At 44.5% G+C, this 10,467-nt stretch overlaps 1 protein-coding gene across 3 annotated transcripts in view; it reads left to right on the top strand.

Annotated features, from left to right (window-relative positions):
• The window catches only part of IRF2 (interferon regulatory factor 2), an 84,558-nt gene that overhangs the window by 21,539 nt on the left and 52,552 nt on the right, over positions 1–10,467 (top strand). The window contains exon 1 of one of the 3 annotated variants that reach the window (XM_010835754.1): positions 4,179–6,355. The exons of the other annotated variants lie outside the window; for them this stretch is intronic. The gene's annotated coding sequence lies outside the window, so the exon portion shown is untranslated. Of the gene's footprint in view, positions 1–4,178; positions 6,356–10,467 lie in introns of those variants that run through there. 3 annotated transcript variants of the gene reach the window in all.

Here is a 10,467-nt window from a genome sequence, read left to right as displayed (position 1 = left end):
TAGCCCTGGGTGTTCTTTGGAGGGAATGATGTTAAAGCTGAAACTCCAGTACTTTGGCCACCTCATGCAAAGAGTTGTCTCATTGGAAAAGACTCTGATGCTGGGAGGGATTGGGGGCAGGAGGAGAAGGGGATGACAGAGGATGAGATGGCTGGATGGCATCACTGACTCGATGGACGTTGAGTTTGAGTGAACTCTGGGAGTTGGTGATGGACAGGAAGGCCTGGCATGCTGCGATTCATGGGGTCTCAAGGAGTCGGACACGACTGAGTGACTGAACTGAATAGATTAATATTATCATATTATTTTATGTGAGACTCTGACATGATTTTCCTCAAAGCAGCATAAATAATTATTAAATATATACTTTTTCTCAATCAGCTATATGTTAGGAACTGGCACTAAAGGAAATTAGAACTATATGCATATATTCATATTTTGTTGAGACCATTTACAGCCTCTCTTCTCATAGCTGCAGCAGACTCTCTCTTCAGACACAATTGAGCGACTGAACTGAATTGAACTGAAGCCACAGCTTCCTTCTCTGAAAATGGGAACAGTGATAATAGTGTTACCTACCTCACAGGGTTATTGTGAGGGTTGAGGGAGGTAATGTATGAAGAGCATAGAGTTTAATACTAGGTGCGCATCATAGCTACTGCCCCCATCATTCTACCACCATCTTTACCTGCTGAGGAATCAGGAGAGCATTTTTTTGGGAGGCAAGTTTGCGTTTTTTTTGTTTTAAAAGATATATGTATATTTTGGGGGGGGGGATGTGGAGCATTTTTAAAGTCTTTATTGAATTTGTTACAACGTTGCTTCTGTTTTTTGTTTTGGTTTTTTTGGCCATGAGGCATGTGGGATCTTAGCCCCACCCTCCCCATCAGGGATTGAACTCATGCCCCTGCTTTGGAAGGGGATGTCCCAAGCATTGGACCACCAGAGGAGTCGCAAGTTAGATTTTTCAATGCGTGTATTTGCAGTCCATGGGGCTGCAAAGAGTCGGACACAACTGAGCTGACTGATTTCTAAACAGTTCAATTCAGTGTATATAAATGTAATTGGTGGCATGCGTGCAGTGGCCTTTTTGGTAGGAAGGTCTCCGGGGCTCCTTGACCTCGGCCATCATCAGACTTGCTGTGTTTTCTTTCTTCACTGCCTGGAGGAAGTGTGTGTGCAAGGATGTCCGAACTGAATCTCTACCCAAGTCCCATAGAACCGAAACAGTTCAAAGGTACATTAGACGTCTCACATGGCAAGGATACACCTGCCCTTTCATTCAAAATTATTTTAAGTGTAAGGGGGTAAAGTTTCCGGACAGTTCCTTGAGTGAATTTGCATTTGTGCCACGTTGAGTGTTTCTCTTTCACGCAGTGGTTTCTGCAGAGCAGTAGGGCTTACATTAAGTAGAGAATGACTCACGCGCTTCCTCAATGGATAATGCAGTTCTTATGCTGCATATACTATGATAAACAGCAACAAATAAACGTTATTTAACTTGATACTCCTGGAAGTATTCTGTCATAACTTAAATTTTTGAAATCGGATACTTAAAATGTTGTAGGAGAAGGAATGATGGCATTACAAATGTCACTGTAAGGCAACCTTAGGGAAGAAATTTTTAAGAAATTTTGAGTCTTATTTAAAGCTTTTCTTGGGCTTCCCTGGTGGCTCAGATGGTAAAGAATCTGCCTGCGATGCAGGAGGGTTTGATCCCTGGATTAGGAAGATTCCCCTGGAGCAGGGAATGGTTAACCACTCCAGTACTCTTGCCTGGGAAATCCCGTGGACAGAGGAGCCTGGTGGGTTATCGTCCACGGAGTCGCAAAGAGTCAACATGACTGAGCGACTGACACTTTCACCTTATACTGTAAATAAATATTGTATGTATGACATTGGTAGAGTAAAATGTATACCTATTGCTTGGTGGAACTAATGTAAAGGCAATAATAATTTTTAAATGGCTACCTCAGATGTCAAATCTTAAAATATTCAGCAAAAGCATTCCCTCACTTTTTAATATGCAAAAACAATCTGTATTGAAGTTTTCCATTTCAGGACTGAAAATGTGCTGTTACTCACTCAAGCATGGTGCATGCCTGATTAGTTTATAACGTAAATACAGTTTAAGGAAGAAGATGCTGATTGTCTTGTATAACATGGGAACAATAATATATTGCAAGGATTGAAATAACTTGACATTAATTACAGACCCCAAATCCCTTCTTTGCTCTGAAAACTGAAAGTTTTTTATCATGACTCATTTGTCTGTATAGTCTGCCCCAAATTGGCATGAAGCTATTTATAGCTTTTACTAATCCCAATCAGTGTGAATGTTCCTGTTTTACTGCAGAAATATTGCTGTATTAGATTAAGTGGTTCTGCTCTAGAGATTGCTGGGGGTGTTATGTTCTATATGTTATATGCACCATATCATCTCTCTACAATCCCCAAGCTGCTGAATTCTAAAACATATACGGTCCAAGGATTTTGAATAAAAGAGCAGTTATCTCCTATGACCTGAAGACCCCCTCATCCTGCTTCCTCCCCCCCGCCCCCCGCCCCGCCCAGGGATAGTCTCTCTTTACATCTGTTTAGAGGCAAGGTATAATTATTAGTAAGGCCCCATTCATACTCAGAAGTGTTCCGTTTTGGACCACAAATAATATGGTCACCATACTGACCATCTGTGCATACTGGGTAATGGAAAAGGCAGTGGTGATGGGCCTCAGTAAGTTTCTTGTGAATTTCCATATATACCACTTTGAAATAAATATGATTCCAGATTATATCTTGAAACCCTAAAATAATGGAAAGCAGTGCTTGTAAGAAATAATTTTTAAAATGTAAAAATATATATCCCAGGGCTTTCTCAGACAAATTAATCGTTGCATTTATATATACCTTCCTTTTTTTTTTTTTTTTTAAAGGGCAGATCACTATTTTCTTCACTGTAATTGTTTGTGTACCAGCCTTCTTTTACTAGGCTGTCTCCCCTCTCTGTTCCCCCTCTCACTGTCTTTCCTGCCTGACATCCACAGTCAGGTCCTAGTTTATTAACTCAGCATCAATCTTTGCCATTTGCTCTTGAACCTCATGGAGATTCTTGACTAGGGAGGCGGATAGGTTTGGAGTCTGGCCTGGCCTGGGGAGACTAGGAAGTCTTGCCCAGGACGTGCTTGTGAAGCTAAGACGTGAGCCATGTGAGTCAGCGGGTTGCCTTTGAGGATGGCAAGTACAGAGGTCGTGGGTTGCCCTGCTGACCCGAGGGTCAGGGAGTAGGCCAGCATCGGGAGGGGAAGCCGGAGCCAGAGCCGGTGACAACAGTGAGCTTTAAAGGAGATCATGTTTATGCTTTTACAAGAGTCTTCTGGTTGCTGGGCAGATAACAGACTGGGGTTGAGAGGTGCGGGGCAGCCATCAGAATGGACTTGATTGGCATGGGCTCCGCTGAAGGCAGGAATTATTCTTGACTCCCTGGTTTCACTTTCTGTTCTCATAGTGTTGTAGTTATTCTCCTGGGGAAACCGTAACTATGTGCTGTGCTTGTTACTTGCAGGCCAGAGCAGTTACTGAAACGATCAGCTAAGTGAGAGCAAATAGAGCTGAAGGCTTTTCAGGCTTCTGTTTTCTCCACGTTGAGGAACAGTTGTAAATATAAGACACAAAAAGCAAAAAAAAAAAAACAACCCTTACTCATGGTGGGCTTTTCTTGAGCCAAGTGCAGGAAATTGGCTGTTGGGATCAGGAACTCTGGTCATGAAAGAAGACGAAACTATGCCGGCCAGGAATGCCCACTGTGGGTGCTCTGCTGACAACTGGGACTCGCCCGAAATGCCCCCCAGAGAATCCTGCGGTATGGGGTCCCCTGAAGACATCAAAACCCGCCATCTCTAGGGGGCTCAGGGACCTGGCCTTCTGACTTCTTTATTCTGCTGCTGACTTCACCTACAAGGTGAAGCAGTGTCACCTGGGAACCAGGCTCATGTTTTAAAATCTAAATCTAGCATCTATTTAGTCGCTCAGTCGTGTCTGACTCTTTACAACCCCATGGACTGTAGCCCCCCATACTCTTCTGCCCGTGGGATTCTCCAGGCAAGAATGCTGGAGTGGGTTGCCATTTCCTTCTGCAGGGAATCTTCCAGACCCAGGGATCAAACCCTAGTCTCTTTCACTGCAAGCAGATTCTTTACTGCCTGAGTCACCAGGGAAGCCCCAGATCTAAATAACTTCAATCAAGTATGAGTTCAATTAAATATGAATTCAGATGTTTGACTGGAGATAACTCTTGGATGCTGAAGTCTGAGAGGCTTCTCAAATATGCAGGCTGGCTTTTGGGGTCATCTGTTCATTTCCCACATACCCTTTACTTAAAATGTGTGTACCGTCTTCCCTGGAAAATGAAGCTTCAGGGTTCCCTGTTCAGATCCCTGTTGCTTGATTGTGCAGCCCCTCATGGGTGGACAGATAAGGTGATCGATGCTCATACTTTATACAGTCATGGTACCCATGGATTAAGAAAAAACTACCAGCCGTTTAGTTTAAGCACCTCAGGAGGAATTGGCTAGAGTTTGTTATATTTGCAGAAATGCTGTTGCTTCCCACTCTGGACAGTAAATCACTGGCATGTTTGGCTGTCTTCTTTTTTGCCAAGTCTTTTTCTTTGCAGCTAATTTCAGTCTTAAAAGTTGCAAAAATACTTACAAAGAATTTTCCTATTTTCCCAACCTCTGGAGAGAAACTTGCCAACCTGAAGTTCCAGCACTCCTGAATCCTTGAATGTATCTATCCTGCAAACAAGGATGACCTCTCCACGTGACCATCAGATTCAGGAAATGGGCACGAGAACTTTCTAACCCACAGATCCCGTTCAGATTTGCTAGTTGTCTCAATGATGTCCCTCGTAGCAAAAAAAGAAAAATCCTGTCCAGGTTCAGGGGTCATGCTTTTGCCGTCTTTCCTAAGCGTCCGTGAACTTGAGATTTTTGATGACTACAAGCCAGTTATCTTACCCAGCATCTGTCAGTGTGAGTTTGTTGGCGGTTTCCTCACGATTAAATTCAGAAGATGCATTTTCTGCAAGAATATCTCGGACGTGATGCTCTGTTCTTTTTGCCTCTTCTCCGGTGGTGTATGTCTTTGACTTGTTCCTTTATTAGTGATATGCATTCGATCATTTGAGTAAGGAGATTATCTGTCAGCCTTCTGCACTGTAAAGTTACTTTTTCCCCTTTGTAATACAGAATATTTTGTGGGAGGTACTTTGAGACTGTATAAGTGTCCTTTTCTCATCAACCTTTCACCCACTGGTTTGAACTTGTGTCATGACTGAGTAATTACTACTTGGATTGCTGCCAAACGGCAATCTAGTTCCATCATCTTTCCACAATCGTTAGTTGGCACTGTACTTTGCAGAAAAGCTTTCTCTTCTTCCTATTAAGTTTTTTGTAGATCCCTATTTCATTCAATGGGGTATAACACAATTTTATCATTATTTCAGTGCTCCAGTTGTCTCAGATTTGGCCAGTGGGAGCCCTTTCAAGTTGGCTACTATATTTTTTCAATGTGCTCCCAGTGTTCTTTGATCATTTCCTTTCTTTCCAAGAAAGAAAGGAATTTTCTGTTTCCTTCCAAGATGGTTCAAGCTCATTTTCAGCTTTCCCTGATTTAGCCCTGGAATCAGCCATTTTCCCAAGAAGCCTCAATGCCCTGCCCAGTTGTGGTGGGGCCATCTCTGGTCTCCACCTTGCCCAGGGATTGCCATGCTGTCCCAGGGTCCAAGTGGCAGTCAGACCTCCTCTGGTAATGCCCTGCATCTTGGCCACCATCCTTGGTAAGTAAGGACAGCGCTAGGCCCGGCAGAGATCATAGTCACTTGTTCAGACATTCCCAGTCAAATGTATTAGCTGAGTCAGACAAGATTGCTTATCTTTAGTGTCCAGATATTTATCAGAAGCTGTCATATCAACAAAAACAAAATGAGCCTTGTGGTAATAGTCGAATCTGCATTGGTCAGGGGAAGCTTTTTTGGAAGGGTAGATTTAAAACCCGCCCCTGAATTCCCAGAGAGAAGTGAGCTGGTATGTAGAGTGTGGAGGACCCACAGGGCGCTGAGAGACTGAAGCTGTTTGGAGTTTGTGGGCTGGGGTGTTGGCACGCTTTAGAGGTCCTGAACCTAGAAGTGAAGGGGAAGCAGAAGGCCTCATGGGCAAGTGATTGCTCTTCACGCACGCTGACGGCTGTGGAAATTGACAAATACCCACAATGCCTAGCACTTCCGTGGTTTTCGGTACCTTACAAAAGTGTTCCTGTGAAATCAACTCTGCGATGGTGGAGCAGTGGCTTCTATGGGGTTTGTCTGCGTTCCGGAAATAGTTCCCTGGGTTAATCAGTAACCGGCAGGGCAGGGCAGGGCGCGCTTTCCTCGCTTCCTGCTTTCATCAGACCCCTCCGGGTCCCAGGTGGCCCGTGCTCAGGCCAGGGACCCTGCTTTACGGCAGAGGCAGAAACTGAAATGAAACCACTGGAAAATACACCCAGTGATTCAAGTTTGGAAAAAAAAAAAAGATTCTTTCCTGTTGCTTCTTAAAGAAGGGATGGAGGTGTAAAGGGGTGGAGAGTGGGAAAATATTTTTATTTTGGAGTATGGGAGTGGGGAAATGCTGTTTTCCTTACAAATTACAAAAATAAAGCCGGGCTGGACAGGATATGCAGCAGTCCCTGTTGCTGATTTCCACCAGCCAGGAAGGTACTAAAAGGGGCAGGAAGTGTGACTTGAAGGGGGTGGAGCTGGGTAATGAGGCTCCGATGCTTTCCACTCATCAGGTCAGGCAAGTGCAGCCTGACCAGAGTTCCAGGCCAGCAAGGGCTCCCTGGGCGGGCGCTGGGTCGAACTGGGAGGCACTGGGATCTCAATGCCTCTTTATGTGGTTCCCAGTTTGGCCTCATAGTCCACAGGCTAAGTGAGGGCCTAAGACGCCTTCTGTTTCTTTATTTATTTTTAATTTTTCAATTTACTTTTTCATTGGAGTGTCATTGCTTTACAATGTTGTGTTAGTTTCTGCTGTAAAAACAACATGAATCAGTTATATATGTACATATATCCTTTCTTCTTGAACCAGCCTCCCACTCACCCCCCGACCCCCCATCTCAGGCCTCTAGGTCATCACAGAGCATCGAGCTGAGCTCCCTGTGCTATGTAAGCAGCTTCCTACTAGCTCGCTGGCTTTACACACGGTGGTTCATACATGTCAGTGCTATTCTTCTGTTTAAATCGGAGCTCTCCCACCTTCTGTGAGTGTGGACAAGTTGCTTGACCTTACGTGCCTCAGTTGCTTCATCTATCAAATGGGCATTTTAGTAGCAACTGCTTTCTAAGGTTGCTGTGAATCAAGTGAAATAATGCCCCTGACCAGCTTAGAACCTGCCAAACACTTAATCCTCATTAGCTACTGTTGGGATTGCTGCCGTGTGGCGTGGGATACTCAGGGCAAGCCCTGTGTTCAAGGGCTCACAGGTCTAGGCCGAGGTAAGGATGACTCACAGAAGCTCACCGCTTACCAGCAGGGCTGCCTCCCCAAAGATGGTTCCGCTTGCAGAGGGTGAGTCAGGCCTTTTCAAACCAACCCGACTGAAAATTGAGAGTAACAGTGTCTCAGTGTCAGGTGGATAACCTGCCTTAGCAGGAAACCCACAGGGCTGTCTCTTGCAGACACTTTGTTTTTTTCCTGGCACCGGACCACTCACAGGGACTTGGAAAGACTAGAGCTGGCCTTGAAACTGTGTGTCCTCTTTGGGAACAAATGGTTCTCCCTTCACACCAGGCACATCCCAGGTGTTCAGTAACCACTTACAGCCAGTGGTTACCTTGTTAGACTGTTTGGATACTGTTTGCTTTTGTCCCTTAGTGACTCTTTGTGACCCGGTGGAGTATAGCCAGTCAGGCTCTCCTGTCCATAGGATTTCCCAGGCAAGAATACTAGAGTGGGTTACCGTTTCCTACTCCAGGGGATCTTTCTGACCCAGGGATGTCTCCTGCATTGCAGGAGAATTCTTTACTTCTGAGCTACCAGGGAAGCCCCAGGACATTGGTACCACTTGTTTTACAGATGAAAAATGTGGGTCACCATCACACGGAAGTCACAGGACTGAGATCTGACCCTGACCTGTCCACTTAGAACATATGCATTACCGCTGGAGGGGGCTGGTGTACATTTATTGGCTACCTTCGGGGTACAAGATGCAATGCTAGATGTTTCAGATAGTTCTACATGTTAACATGTGTAGCAATGTTAGCAGAAGTTTGTCTCGGTGGAGTAAGGCAAAATGCAGCGATGACTGTAAGACAGCATAGGTACATGATAGAGGCAGCGCATATTATGGATTTAAGGGCAGTTTTGAATTCACCAGTGTGGGCTTTGTGGAGATGGCATTTGAACAATCTGTAAAGGGCTGCCTGACTATTACCAGGCAAGACTTCTCCTGGGCTCTGGCGTCACATATCTAATTGCCTATCTGGCATCTCTTGGGATATCCCAAAGATACCTTAAATTCAATAGACATGAAACCAATCTCAGTATTTTTCCTCTCTCTCTCTCAAGTAGAAGTATAGCTGATTTACAATATTGTGTTACTTTCAGGTGTACTGTATAGCGATTCAGCTATACATATACACATAGTTATATATACATAGATATGTACATATTAAGTCTTTTCTATTATAGCTTATTACAAGATACTGAGTATAGTTCCCTGTGCTATATAGGAAATCCTCGTTGTTTATCTATTTTATATACAGGAATGTGTATCTGTTAAGCCCAAACTCCTAATCTATTTATCCCCACCCCCGCAACTGACTTTTCCCCTTTGGTAAGTTTGTTTTCCTCATCCGTATGTCTATTTCTGTTTTGTAAATAAGTTCATTTGTATCATTTCATTTTAGATCCCACACATTAGTGCTATCATATGATATTTGTCTCTCTCTGACTTACTTCGCCTAGAATGGTCATCTCTAGGCCCTGGGCAGCATCACGGATGAACCCAGAGATGATCACACTAAGTATTTCTCCTCTTAAACCTTCCACATTCTCTGTTGCAGAGTGACATTACCACCCACTTGGTCTGAAGAAGGACAAAAGGAGGTCACAGAGCAGTCTGAAGAGGGAAGGGAGTCAGACATTCAGAAAGAAGAGTGGTGCCCTCTGTTTTTCTCTCTGGGGTGGGGGGCAAAATCATTTGCTGGGATCAATGAGTGTGGAAGTGAGGGTAGAAAAATCTGAAAGTGCTCCCATGGAGAATGAGAAACGCTGATGGAGAAGGAACAACAAAAAAGACAGAGACTGTTTGAAAGCTCTGGTGAAGTGATAAACCATAAATCTATAATGGTATTACTATTATGATGACTGGGTACCATTCGGCCAGGGGCTTCCTAGAAGGCTCAGTGGTAAAGAATCCGCCTGCCAAGCAGGAGATGTGAGTTCGATCCCTGGGTCAGGAAGTTCCCCTGGAGGAAGAAACGGCAACCCACTCCAGTATTCTTGCCTGGAGAATCTCAGGGACAGAGGAGCCTGGCAGGCTGTAGTCCATGGAGTCTCAAAAGAGTCTGACACGACTTAGCGACTAAACAGCAACTATTCAGCCCAGTCCTGAATTTTTGCCACGTGAGCAAACAAGAAGAGGGAGGCAGTGAGACCTGTCTGCAGTGAAGTGGTTGGGAGCTGTGTCTGGGAAGGAGTGGGCCCCGAGAGTGGACATTCTTGGGAGACGGAGCAGGGATGTGGAGCGTGGCGGGCGGAGGTGGACCCTCTCGTTGGGGAGCACACATCTGCACAGACGTGACCTGTGTGTGGCGTGGATGTTGAAGGCTTCCTCCCTGGGTGGAGACCTTCTGTTCTGTTTTGGCTACATTGAGAACTGTTTTGTAGAATGACCGTTGGCTCACCTGCAGTACTGAAAACCAGAGATATTTTGGTGTGTTTCGAGCACATGTGTGGAGGCCGTAAGTCAATTTCTCTGTCAGCTTATGGTTGTGATTCAGAGGTTAAATCGCCCTGTTTCAGGTGCCAGCGTAGTTTGTGGTCAGAAAGAGGGAGATTTTTTGTAAAGGAGGTCTGGTAATGTCTTCTAAAAGGGTATAGAAAGCATCCCTAATAAGAAATTTGTAGGTGTGCAGTGGTGAATATGCAAAACGGTAGTTTGGATAATTCTCAGTATGGGAAACTGGCTCTGCGGTACTTAGAGGTATTTAGACTTTTAATTTCATATGCAGTTGTATTCCATTGATGAGGAAATCTATTCACCTTTGGCCTCCCAGTTTTCCCATGACTCAGTTGTTTAGTAACCATATGAAATCTGAAAGGCCGTTGGCTAATGGTTCTAAGTATATGTATTACTACATACACTTACCTGCATAAAAAGTATCCTAGGATAATAAAAAATAACTGATTCTTGACTCACAGACTTAGA

This window comes from Bison bison, unplaced genomic scaffold (assembly GCF_000754665.1).
Source record: "Bison bison bison isolate TAMUID 2011002044 unplaced genomic scaffold, Bison_UMD1.0 scf7180017864050, whole genome shotgun sequence".
Taxonomy (NCBI): Eukaryota; Metazoa; Chordata; class Mammalia; order Artiodactyla; family Bovidae; genus Bison; species Bison bison.
This window is presented reverse-complemented; position numbering and strand designations above follow the sequence as displayed.